Source organism: Rousettus aegyptiacus, unplaced genomic scaffold, assembly GCF_014176215.1.
Source record: "Rousettus aegyptiacus isolate mRouAeg1 unplaced genomic scaffold, mRouAeg1.p scaffold_m13_p_3, whole genome shotgun sequence".
Classification (NCBI taxonomy): Eukaryota; Metazoa; Chordata; class Mammalia; order Chiroptera; family Pteropodidae; genus Rousettus; species Rousettus aegyptiacus.
In genome coordinates, this window is record NW_023416306.1 from 96,481,255 (window position 1) to 96,494,873 (window position 13,619).

A 13,619-nucleotide genomic window follows, 5' to 3' on the forward strand; every position below is an offset into this window, starting at 1 on the left:
TAAAACATTTACTGAATGTTGTATGAATGGATTAATCATGGATTGCTGTGCCTGCATAGATCATGAGCCTTCATAGCTTTCACATTCCAATGATGTCTCAATTTTAGTGTGCTGAACTAGATTTTTATTTAGTTGTATGGCTAGGAATGTTTTCACAGTTGTCTGTTTACACAATTGAATTCTAATTTAGTTTCAAAGCACTGTGACACTGTTTAATTAAAATACAATAAAAATTAAGTATGAGTCTACGGCCATGCCACCCTGAACGTGCCTGATCTGGTCCGATCTCAGAAGCTAAGCAGGTTCGGGCCTGGTTAGTACTTGGATGGGAGACCACCTAGGAAGACCAGGTGCTGTAGGCATTAAAAAAAAAATTTAAGTATGAAAATTCTAAAGTATAATTTAAAGTATATTTAGGCAGTTAAAGGAACTGCCAACAATTAGAATGGGGACATATGAGAAGACCTCAATGAAGCTGAGGACATTGACCCTCTAAAGTTTGCTGAGTTTCTTTGCCAATAGAAATAGCCCTTCTATCCCCACCTAAGGAGGTTAACCTTGCTTTGCCTGAAGAATTGTTAATGGCCTCCCCTGAGGTAGTTGCCTTGCAAGACACCTCTGAGTCACCTCAGGAGCTACCCATGCCACCCCTCATTGCTTCTAGATCTAGATTCAAGTCCAAGCAGGCCCTAGTGGGGGAGGCACAAAGTGTGACCCATGAGGTGTACTACACACCGAAAGAGTTGCAAAATTTTTCATATTTATACATAGACATATGGAGAAGATGGGTGGGAATGAATATGAAAAGTGTAGGATAATGGTAGAAAGAACATAAAATTAGATCAGGTCAAATATATTGATATAGGCCACTAAACAGAGACTCTAGAGTCAATATTTTAGTTCAAAGGATTAGAAAAGGCTATAATAGTTTTTTTGGTTGGTTGGTTGAAACATAGACCAATAAGTCACCTACACTAAATAAAGAAATTCCAGAACTGCCTCGATATACTATAGAAGAAGATATAGCCAAAGGCTTAGGGAGATTGGAATGTTAGAGTGGAGTTATCAGGTAAGAACTGCTTACTCACCCCAGGAAAATCTAGAGGACAGACCTTTCAGCATGACTGTGAGAAATAAATTTGTGAGGGGTGCCTCAGAATCCTAGAAGTGCCCTAACTTGAATCATCAAAACAGAGAGTCATCATCCTTCATTCATTTCCAATACTGGAATTAAGAGGAAGATTGGTTTCTTGAGGACAGACCATGCTACACTGTCAAAGATTTATACTACCAATCTTTCTCCCAGACTTTCAGAAAGGAAAATAAGACTCTGCAGGATTTACTGGACACTAACTCCAAAATGACGCTGATCCTAGGAGACCCAAAACATCATTGAAATCTGTCAGGTATCAAGAAGAAACACTACCAGATCAACAGCTGCATATCAGGTACCAGGGGATGTGTTCATTTTCTCAAGCAATAAAACCAGAACTGAAACAGCAACTAAAACTGGAGTCACCACCTGGTTAGACTTATGATACTCTACTGTCATTCTCCAAGATCCATCTGTTTTATAATCAAGTTATTATGAGAACTGAGTTACCCATCATGAACTGAAGTTTCCAACCACCCAGAACATAGAACTGCTTGGTCGTCTCCTCTATTTTTAAAGGATAGTTTCTCAATATGAAATTCTTGATTGATACTTCTATTTTTTTCAGTACTTTGAATATTCCATTATCTTCTGACTTTTATTGTTTTTGATGAGAAATTCACTATTGATCACATTGCACTTCTCCTGAACTTGATGAGTTGTTTTTTCTTTTGTTGTTTCAAGATTTTCTGTCTTTGTCTTTCAACAGTTTAACTTTGATGTATCCGGATCCAACTTGACATTCATTGAGCTTCTTGATTCTACAGATTAAAACTTTTCATCAAATTTAAGAAGTTTTCAGTGATTCTTTTTTTCTTTTTTTGTCTCTTTCTTTCTTTCTGAGACTCCCATTAATGTATGTTGATAAACCTAATATAAGGTCTTTGAGGCTTTGTTTGGTGTTATTTAGGTTTTTTTCCTCTCTGTTTTTCAGATTTGACCAATATCAAATGTACCTAATAGGATTTTTATTTCAGTTATTGAATTTTTCAACTCTAGAATTTTCATTTGGTTCTTTTAAATAAATTTTCTTTATTGATAGTCTCTATCTGTTGAGACATTATATGATTTTTTCTTTAGTTCTTTAAATATGGTTTCCTTCAGTTCTTTGAACATATTTACAACTTTTTTGAAGTCTTTGCTGAATACATCTGAACCTATTCAGAGATAATTTACCTTTGACTGCTTATTTTCCTCTGAATATGTGTCATACTTTCTTATATTTTTTGTGTGTGCTTTGCAATATTTTTTTAAATCTGGTCATTTAGGTAATGTAGCAGTTCTGCATTCCTAATCTCTTTATTCCCCCTAGCTGTTTTTGTCAGTTTTATTTTTGTTTTTGTTTTAAGTATCTTGTGTGAAGTTATACTGAATAATCTGTTACCTCCAGTATATGTGGCCACCGATATCACAGCTCAGTATTTTTATTCTTATTTTTATATTTTAGCCTGACTTCCTAGCCATTATCCCTGTGGTTGCATAGCTTAGTGGTGAGCCAATAAATTAGCCAGAGGAATTCAACCACATCGAACTTTTTAAATTTCCATTCTCTGCTAGTGGATCTGTGCTTACTTTAGAGATGCATTTAAAGTTTGGGCAGTTTTCTAGTATGCCTACACTTTCTCTTTCTGCTGTGGGTCCCTCTTAGGTCTCCAGTGCACATGACTGTAGGCTCCCAGACAGCCAAAGATGTGTGGCATTCTTGTCAAGATTTAGCTTATTGCTATTATGTACAATAGCCAAGATAAGGAAACAACCTAAATGTCTATCATCGGATGAATGGATGAAGAAGTTGTAGTATGTATATATGTGTACACACATATGCGTGCACGCGCACGCGCGCGCACACACACACACACACACACACAGTGGAATACGATTCAGGTATAAAAAATGAGGAAATCCTGTCATTTGCAACATGTATGGACCTTGAGGAAATTATGTGAAGTGAAATAAGTCAGAGAAAGAAAAATACTATATGATCTCACTTATATGCAGAATCTAGAAAACAAAAATAAAACAAACTCTAAAGGAGATCAGATTTATGGTTACCAAAGGTAGGCGGCCGAAAGATACAAACTTTCAGTTAGAGTAAATTCTAAGAGTTGTCTTCATAAGGAAAAAATTCGTGGTTTTTTTGCTTTTCTTTTTATTATATCTACATGAGATAATGGCTGTAAATTAAACTTATTGCAGTAATCATTTTTATGTGTAAGTCAAATATATGTAAGTCAAACCATTATGCTGTACACCTTAAACATATATACAGTGATGTAGGTCAATTATATCTCAAGAAAACTGGGGGAAAAAAGATTTATCTTATTGCTAGGATCTCTCTGAAATTTCTCGATAGTCCTCCAAGCACCTTTTGCCCCAAGACCCAAGGCTAAGAGAGCTGCAGGCTCTTCCTGATTGCTGGGGGTGTTTTTCCACCCTCTACTCCAAATCAAGTTAGCCTACTGCAGCAGCAAAGCTACTGTCTTTCACAGTCAGCACCACCATAATAGAAACAGCAGCCCCAACAAACTAGGGTAGATGGAGACACCCATTCTTCAACTGAAGACTCCCATTGTTCAGCAATTGTTAATGAACAAATAGTTTTCAATTTGCTGTTTCCTGAGCCCTAAAATTATTGATTTTGAAAATTTTGTTCAGTTTGGAGTTGCTTTTTGGAGAGAGAATCTGTCAACCTCTTCATTTCTTTATAGCCAAAAGTCTATCTTAATATAATTTTATGTATGTCTGAATTTAACATAATTTTATAACTGTTTGAACTGTTTGCCTTTGTTAGGGATACTTTAATGATGTTTTTCCAATCCTATCCTCTTCCTTTGATTCATTCACTATAGCTATAAACGCCGGGGCTATTCTACCCTGTCATTTTTCAGAACATGGCTTCCCAGTCTTTCAGGGTGTACAGTAATTTACAAACAGCCATTTATTTAAAAATAAAGATTCAGTGGAAGTTATCAGACATATTGTGTTGCATTTAAGTCATCAGTGAAGAGAAGAAGAAATCGGAGAGGGAGAATTTCTATCCGGGAATGAAGAAAATCTTCGTACATTACATTTAGCAAGCAATTAAGTGTCCCATATATGCAGAAGTAACATTCAAGGTACTCTAAGAAGAAAAGGAGGGAGAGAGTTAACTAATATTTGTTGAGGTTCTACTTTGTGCCAGGATCTAGGCTAGGGCCTTTACCTGCACTATCTCAGTTAATGATTTCAATAACTTTGTCATCTACATATTACAAAGGAAAAAGCTGTGACTCATAAAAATAAGGTCAGTTGCCCGAGGACAGCCACTTAGTAAGTAATAAAGCTCAGATTTAAAACCATTTTATCTTACTCAAGAGTCACATATTGATTCTCAAGGGATATCTCGAGGGATACCTGTTTTTCTATGTTAGGTAGGGAGAACAAGGAGAGCGAAAATAATAGGTTGGGATTGTGGGGTTTTCTCTGATATTTAAACAAATCTCACTTGACTGGGAAGACAAACTATTCAACTATATCTAAATAAAAATGAAGTACAATTACTATTACTTTTTAAATATTTTTTGCGACTCTACTTTCCCTAAAATGTTTTGGGAAAAGGCATGTAGTTTGTCAGCGTTGTTATAGCTTCCTGTTTTGTTCTGTAAAGTTACTAGCAGTTTAAAACAAAAAGAAAAAAAATTTTTTAATACTTTTTTAAAACTCAAAAATGAAAAGAGAATTTGTACGTTTACTTCTAAAACAGTCTGGTGGAGGATAATTTATCATGCTTCATAGCACTCTTGATTGGAATAGAAAATCTTTTGGGATTATATGCAATAGAATTTAGAAACTAGACCATATCAATGTAAGAGAGAAGAAATAAACAGACAACTGATCCAGGTCTTGGGAACTGGCCCCTAAAATTGACAGGCAAGATGAGCCATGATTCCTCTCAGTGTTCCTGATGCATTTATAATCCTCTCTGGGAGGCAAAACTCCATAAACAAAACACACACAGCTACTTAAAGTACTAAAGAAATGCAAAGGCATGTATCTTAAGTCCTTAAAAATAATAATGAGTTGAAGGAAATAAAACAATGTTATTAGTATTCTGTTTTATATATAGTATATTATTACTCTAGGAGGTGGTATTATGCGTTGTTTTTTCTTTCTGCTCATATGTATTTTGCAAATTTTCTATAATGAATATGGAACATGTGTCACATTTATAATGAAAATACTATTTTAAAACATGTAAAGAGAACACATAAGGAAAAATTCCATCAGAAATAAGTATGAATACAGAGAAAAAGAAAATTATCTATATGAAGAAGGTAGAAAAATCGGATGACTGAAATAGAAGCGCAACACAGCTGAGACATATGTATAACAGAAAATAGTAGGCTAATGTAGATTCATTAACAGGGAGTACGATAATGATGCTAAAGGAAAGGAAGCCCCTTCTGATAGTGATGTGTATGAGGGATTAGAATTAAGAGGAATAAAGACCCAAAAGACTAACCATAGAGCCTAATGTAATAATATAGATATAAGAGAGACTAAGGATGAGAATGATAGCTTTATAATTAAAAAAATAGAGGAAAACTAAAATGTAGGACACAGAAAAAGAATTTAGTACATGACTAATGTTGGAGGCTAAGGACAAAGAGGTATAAAAACAATTACAGTACTATAATTCTAGGCAAGCAGGAGAATGGTGAGACTATGAAGGCTGTCAGAATGTAAACAATAGAAAAAATTCAGTTTTTAACAAACATTTTGGTGCTGGCATAATATACAAGCAGAGGTACTATATGGACGGCTAGTTGTCTACAGATCTAGAATTATAAGGCATAAAAAATGGTACTGGGAACTATGAGAAGACATAACCTTTCCTAGAAATCAGCTGCCCTGTGAGGAAAACATGAGTCTTGGAGAATCACAGATGCACCCAAATGAGGGACTTTTGTTTTTAAAAATAGGACAGTCAATGATGGTGAAAACAGAAGAGAACGTTGAGATTTTAAAAACTATTCACCAAACAAAATACTGTACATAAAATAAAAGTTCGTGTCAGTTTTATTCATAATAACCAAGAACTGGAAACAACCCAAATGTCCTTCAACTGGTGAATGGTTAAACAAACTATCATTCATCCACACCACAGAATATTATTCAGCAATAAAAATGAACTAGTGACACATACAACAATCTGGATGATCTCAGACTTATGCTCAGTAACTAAAGCCAATCTCAAAAGGTTACATATTTCTATCGTCCCACTTATATTCCATTCTCAATGATAAAATTGTGGAGGTAGGGAACATTTGTGGTCACCAGGGTTTGTAGAAATGGAAAGAGGCAGAAATAACTAAAAAGGGGTAACAGAAGAGATCTTTCTGACGATGAAACAGTTCTTTATCTCAGTCACGGTCATGGTAACACAAACCTTACACATTTGATAAAATTGCATAGAACTATAACAAGCGCACACACCAATGACTGCATATAAAACTGCTGAAATTTCAATTTCATTATACAAGATGATATGATTTCATTATCTGTTACTATTAGAGAAAAACTGGGTGAAAGGCACATAGAAGCCCTCTCAACTACCTTTTGCGACTTCCTATGAATCTATAATTATTTCAAAATAAAGTAGAAAAAGCTGTGCCAGGAGAAAAAGACTTAGGTTTAGCCAGGAGCAATTGAGCTTTATCCCAGGTTGAGGTATAATAAACTAGCTAAATTTTAAGATATTTAAAGTACACGACATGATGACCCAATATACATATATATTGTGAAAGGATTCTCACCTTCAAGTTAATTAACACATCCATTGCCTCTCATCCTTAATTTAAGGTTTTTTGTTTTTGTGGGATTTTTTTTTTTGTAAGAACATTTAAGTCCAACTCAGCAAATTTCAATTATATAATACAATGTTATCAACTATAGTCACCATGTTATATACTAGATCCTTATATCTTATTCCTCTTTCAAAGTTTTTATCCTTTCATCAACTCTATTTTTATTCCTTCCAACCCTCAGCCCATGACAACTACTTTTCTACTCTCTCTGAGTTCGACTTTTTAAGATTCCACGTATAATTGATACCATGCAGTATTCTTCTTTGTCTGGCTTATTTCACTTAACATAATACCCTCCAGTTTCATCTATGTTTTTGAAAATAACAGGATTTCCTTCTTTTTTAAGGCTGAATAATATTCCATTGTGTATGTATACCACATTTTCTTTATTCATTCATCTGCTGATAGACACTTAAGTCATTTCTATACCTTGGCTATTGTGAATAATGCTAATATGAACATGGGAGTACAGATATCTCTTTGGGATGATTTTATTTCCTTTGGATAAATACCCAGAAGTGAGATTGCTGGATCATATGGTAAGTTCTATTTTTAATTTCTAGAGAAACTTTTCTACTGTTTTGCATAATGGCTACATCAATTTACATTCCCTCCAACAGTGCAGAAGGGTTCCCTGTTTTCCACATTCTCGCCAACACTTATCTCTTGTCTTTTTTGATAATAGCCATTCTAACAGGTGTGAGGTGATACCTCATTGTGGTTTTGATCTGCATTTCCCTGATTAATGATGTTGGACACCTTTTCATGTACTGGTTAACCATTTGTATGTCTTCTTTAAAAAAATCTCTATTCAGTTCCTTTGCCCATTTTTCAATTGGGTTATTTGGGGTTTTTTTTGCTATTGAGTATATGAGTTCCTTATATAGTTTGGATATTAACCCCTTATTGGATATGTGGTTTACAAGCCAGGAGCTGTTAATTTTAGAATATGTTTTAAAGACAAAAGCCGAAAAGTAAGAGATTAAAGAAGGAAATGGTATATACACCCAATGGAATATTATTCAATCATAAAAAAGAAAGAAAACTTACCATTTGTGACATCATGGATGAAACTTGAAGGCATTAGGCTAAGTGAAATAAATCAGTCAGAAAAGGACAAAGACCTTAAGATCTCACTTACATACAGAATCTAAACACAACAACCAAAAAAACTGAGCTCATAAATACAGAGAACAGATTGACTATTACTAGAGGCAGGGAGGTGAGGGATGGCGAAATGGGCGAAGGGGGGTCAAATGGTACAAATTTCCAGTTATAAAATAGATAATTGATGGGGATGTAATGCACAGCATGGTGACTATAGTTAATACTGTATTTTGCATATTTGAAAGTTGAGAGTAATTCTTAAAAGTTCTCATCACAAGAAAAAAAGTTTTATAACTATATATGATGTTAGATGTTAACTAGACTTATTATGGTTACTGTTTCACATTATACACAAATATTAAATCATCATGCTATTGTGGGGACTGGGAGCGAGACTCCCCAGCAAGTGACAGCCTGGTATTCAGATGATTGGTTTCCAGCTGAAAACTCAGGAAGAGTGTTGCGTGCGTGCGTGCGTGTGTGTGTGTGTGTGTGTGTGTGTTTTGTTTTTGTTTTGTTTACCTCCCCCTTATTTACCTAAAGAGATTCAAATAGAAGAACCTGCTTCAGGAAGAGAACTTTAGCATATTCGCCTTAGCACATATGAATTGAGTGTGGTAGGCAAGGAGGACTCAAGCAAAAAACTGTTTACTAGATTTTCCTTCATGCCCCATTGTTTCTGGATGGCCCTGCAAGAATTCATTTACCAAATATTAGCTCTTTCTCATCCACCTGTGAATTGCCTACCAGCCCTTCCTTAGTCCAAAATAACATATTTACCTCATTTTGCTTCACTGTCTTTAGAATTTTCATGCTCACTTGAATTCCCCTGTGTGCACGTATTAACTTTTGATTTTCTCCTGTTAATCTGCTGTATGTTATTTGAATTATTCAACTAGCCAGAAGAACTAAATGTGTAAGGGGAAAGTTTCCCCATCCCCGACACTGTACACCTAAAACTAATATAACATTATATGTCAATTATACCTCATAAAAAAAAAAGGAAATTCGCAGTAAACAGTCTCTTCTTCCAACTAAACCCAAAGAATCCACAGTATTTTCTTAACATAATCCATAGCAACCAAAATGGAAAAGGCTTTTGGAATAAAGGCAGAAAAAAGATTCCCTAGGCTGTAGCAAACAAAAGCAAACAGTTTGAGGAGATTTCAGAGGTGCTACACCTTAATGTCTGATTTGTTGAACCTGATTACAAGAGGAATATAAATAGAAGACTCTCCTTTCTCTAACTCACTGTCTCCAGGAGAATTGGTTTTTCAACCAAGAACGTTGCAGAATCAATCTCCTGCAAAGCCAGGATTGGAGGCTATCAAGGACTTACTATCAACAGATTATTATCACTGAGCAGAGCCTTATAATTATTATGACAAACAGCCACATTTTGCTTTTCGTTTCATGTTATATTCAGGGTTAGTATTATAGGAAATCAGGAGAGTACTTTGCAAAATAACTTATGTGACAGGAAGTCACTAGTGTATTTGCAGCTCAGCATGTGGGACCAAAGAAGTTCAACTCATTGCCTGATCTGAAAATAATCATCCTTGATGCAGAATCCTGTTACATTCAGAAATATACAGTATAAATTTAACATGCAGTATAAAATGTTTCTACTTATCTAAGGACTCCCCCTAGTACAAACTTACACCTGCAGATCTTACTGTCCAAAATCTGCTTCATCTCTTTCCAACTCTCTCTTCCTATGTACTTCTGGGGGGGATGGCGGGGGCGGGGGGCGGGGGGTAGTTATATATACATACGTACATATCTATATAATCTCTAAATCCCCTCCATATCTAATCATGACCAATTAACTGTTTTAGCTCCCCTAGTGAATTGTTTCTTCCAATTTTATGATAGAAAGCTTTCCTATGACTTTTGATAAGAGCCATAACGTTTCATGAATAAATGCACTTTTATTGCTAACTTGCAAAAAACTCTTAGAAAATCTTGTTCATCTGTTTTGGTTTCATATAAATTGGGATTAGGGTTTTGGAATACAAATAGAATCTTAGAACTTTAGAACTGGAAGGGATCTTAAAAGATTCTCTACCAACCCCCTTATTTCACAGATGAAGAAACTGAGGCACGAAAATATTAGAGTAACTTCTCAAGTTCATGGAAACAATAAAGTTGAAGAGACAACAAGTCTGTCTAATGATTTTAGCATTTGAAGCTGGAATCTAGTCTGTCTCTTTGGCAACAAGGGAAAAAAAATGCCCCAACTACTGCACAGGTACTGTTTTCACTATTATAAACAACACTGCAGTGAATGTTCTTGCCCATGTCTCTGTGCACATGTGCGAGAGTTTCTTTGGGGTATAGCTCTAGAAGTGCTATAAATATTGACAAATTAAAATTGAATTATTAGATATTAATAAGTTGCTCTTTAAAGCGATTGTCCAATTTTTACTCCCACCAGAGTTTGAGTTCGATCCCCCATTTAGTCTGGTTAAACATTTAAATTTTGGCCATTCTGATGGGTATGGATGGGATCTTATTGTTTTGAGTTTCCCTGATTACTAGTTATATTGAGCGTCTATTCATATGTTCATTGTTTATATTAGATTTCCTCTTTCATCAATTGTGTTTTTATTCTTTGCCAATTTTTCCCAAAGGTTGATCAATAGTAGTTCTTTATATAGGCTACATGTGCTAATCATCTATTGCTTTTATGCATTGTAAATCTCCTGATGAGACCTTATCTTATACATTTCCAGCAAACTGGAGAGTACCTGGAGGAACCTAAAATACAGAAAATGTGGAGAAAGTTTTAAAGATAAAATGAGAGAAAGCAAAGAAGGGGAAAAAGCCATTTCACACCTCGTTCTGACTAAGGTATAGGCATTTTAAGAGGGTTCCCCCACCGATTTGATAGGACTGACTGATCGCCAAATAATCTTAATTCAAAATATCTCACTGATTTATTAAAATTTTTACAATCGTAATGTCAAGGCATTCTGTGTTGGTGGTGGTGGCAATAATGACAGGTGGCTTTTTACTTTACATATTGTTTTTGGTCCATCCGGGCAATTGTTTTTTAACCAAAGTGATTTTTAAAATTTTTGCCCACTTTTTAGCAAGTCATTGCAGTTTAAAAAGGCTCAAATACATTAGCTTGTGATCTCTTAAGATCACCGTTTTTCCTTTATCCCCGCCTCTGCCTTTTTTTCTATAAGGCACAACTACATAAAAGATACAAATAGTCCACATTTGCTTTCCTTGGGCATAGGAATTATACTGGGCTATTTCCATACAGGCAGTATTCTCTTAGACCCTCTCTATAGATGCCAATTAGAAGATTAGCGTCTTTTCTCTCTCTCTCTTTGCTATTAAATAGTCACACAAAAGCTGAGCTGACAAATTACTCTCTCCATGGTGCTCGACAAAGACAGACAATAGATCATCATCATTTACTATACTCAAATCCTATTAATCGCAGATTAATGAGAACATGTCTAGTGGGGAAGAAATTACCAGAATGTGGGCCTATTGGCTTGTTACTCATGTAACATCTGCTCTGGCTTTACCTTTAGTGTCATGTCATCTTTTATCACATTGAAATAATGTTTGCTCCAGAAACATAATTAAGATAATGGAGCAGATTCAGAGCCCTTCCCTTAATAATTAAAGAACTGGGGTTATATTTCTTAGTCCAGTGGCTTTTAAAAACCTAATTTCCCTCTGTTCTTGATTATTTCCTTTTTCTTTTGCTCATAATGATCTATCAAATCTTGGGGTTTTTTTTCCTTCTCTGTAAACTATGTGGTTAATACTCTTACTCAAAAACTAGGACAAAGTCCAAGTTTGAGTTCTTTTTTCTATGGAGATAAAAGTCAGGTAACAAAGTTCACCATTGTAACCATATTAAAGCGTACGATTCAAAGGAGTTCCTTTTTACAATTTGAATTATTCTAAATTCAAAATAAGACTTAGATGATTCTATAAGGCTTGTGATGAGTATCAAGCATTGTATTTGCTTTCCTTAATCCTCATCTACAGCATGTTGTTTTATTTTTAATAGTCAAATACTTTCATTTTTTTAAATGTGTGGTTTCACCAATGTTTTAGTCTTTCATTCTTAAGCCAATTTTCTGCTTTACTTCAAAGCATAGAAGTTGAAATTTGGGTTCAAATATTTCGTACTCTTGGAGGTCTCTTATTGTTCTCCTGTCTCAACAAGGAGTAGAACTGAGGGAACAAATACTAAGTTAAAATAAAAAAAGCAGTGGCATCTGTAATCTGCTGATAAAGAGGAAAAAAAGAATCACAATTTATGATTATAAAATTGAAGAAAGTAATTGCTCATGTTATTAAAATCTAGACTATGTACTTGTCACTCTTGGAAGGCAGTGGTGATTAGTGCTCAGGGCTGGGTAAGCTGTGATCTAAGGCTTTGTGATTAAGCTGTGATTCAGCACCACAGGGATAAAAACAGCTCCACAACCACGAGCTGGCAAGCACCAGTTGAGGGAGGGAGGAGGGGGAGGATTGCAAAGAGCTTCTTAATTAAATTTTAATTATTGCTAATTAGAACTACTGTTTTTTATATCCCCAACAAGGAAGACAAGAGCTGATCTTGCCTTTTTATTATTTTGCTAATTAGTTTCCCAAGGAGAGGTTTGAAAGGGCAGGCTCTGCTTTGACAGTATCCAAGTTGTTAGCTGAACTCAGATCTGCAGGTAGATCGCATCCTAAAGCTTGAGCTTTAACATTTCCAGGTAGTTTTTTTCCCCCAATCTCAGATTTTACTCTGGACACTTAGGGAAATGAGCTATCCCTGTTCACTATGTGAAGAAATCCATGACTTAGTTTTTCTTTTGTTTATCCTGTCTACCTCACCCTCATACAAGTCTCAAAATGTTTTGCTTAATGATTGAAATGGAAAAACCTCTACATAGTATTAATATACTCATGTAAACTTTTGTGATCTGCTAAATGTTAGAGATGATCTCTGCCAGACTTAAAGGAATAACCAAACGTACACATAAAAAGTGATTGCTAATTTTCTCTAGCAGTGAGTGAACTTAGTGCTCTCCAATAGGTAATGACAACAACATCCGAGTCCTGGCCCCGGAAAGCTCCCAAGTTCTATTAAATACCATTTAAGATGAAATGCTCCAGGTAAACCACACTTGAGAATGCAAAGCAGAAACCCTAATTGCAAGCTTGAGGACATAATCCCAGAAGGTTCCCAAGACCCATTAGCATTATAAACTCTTTGCCAAATTTAAATCCTATTTTATAAGTGCACACATTTCAGAATTCTTCTCCCAAGATAATAAAGTTAAGAGTTCTGAGTTGGTGCAACTCCCTGTGTTAATTACAATAAAATCCATCAAATGAAATTACATTTCTGGAATCAACAGCATTTGGCCAAGCACACACACATGCCTTGACAGCCTTCCTTTGCAGCTGGAGTTACATTAACACGTGTGTTTGTTTCTGCACCTTTCATAGACACAAGAGTCCTGTGATATGTTAATTTACACCAAATC

At 35.2% G+C, this 13,619-nt stretch overlaps 1 non-coding gene across 1 annotated transcript; it reads left to right on the forward strand.

Moving 5' to 3' along the window:
- Nucleotides 1-243: 243 nt before the first annotated feature.
- On the forward strand, nt 244-362 carry LOC118600984. Its single transcript, XR_004950131.1, has one exon. It is a non-coding gene; the product is annotated as a 5S ribosomal RNA (ribosomal RNA).
- The last annotated feature ends 13,257 nt before the right edge of the window (nt 363-13,619 follow it).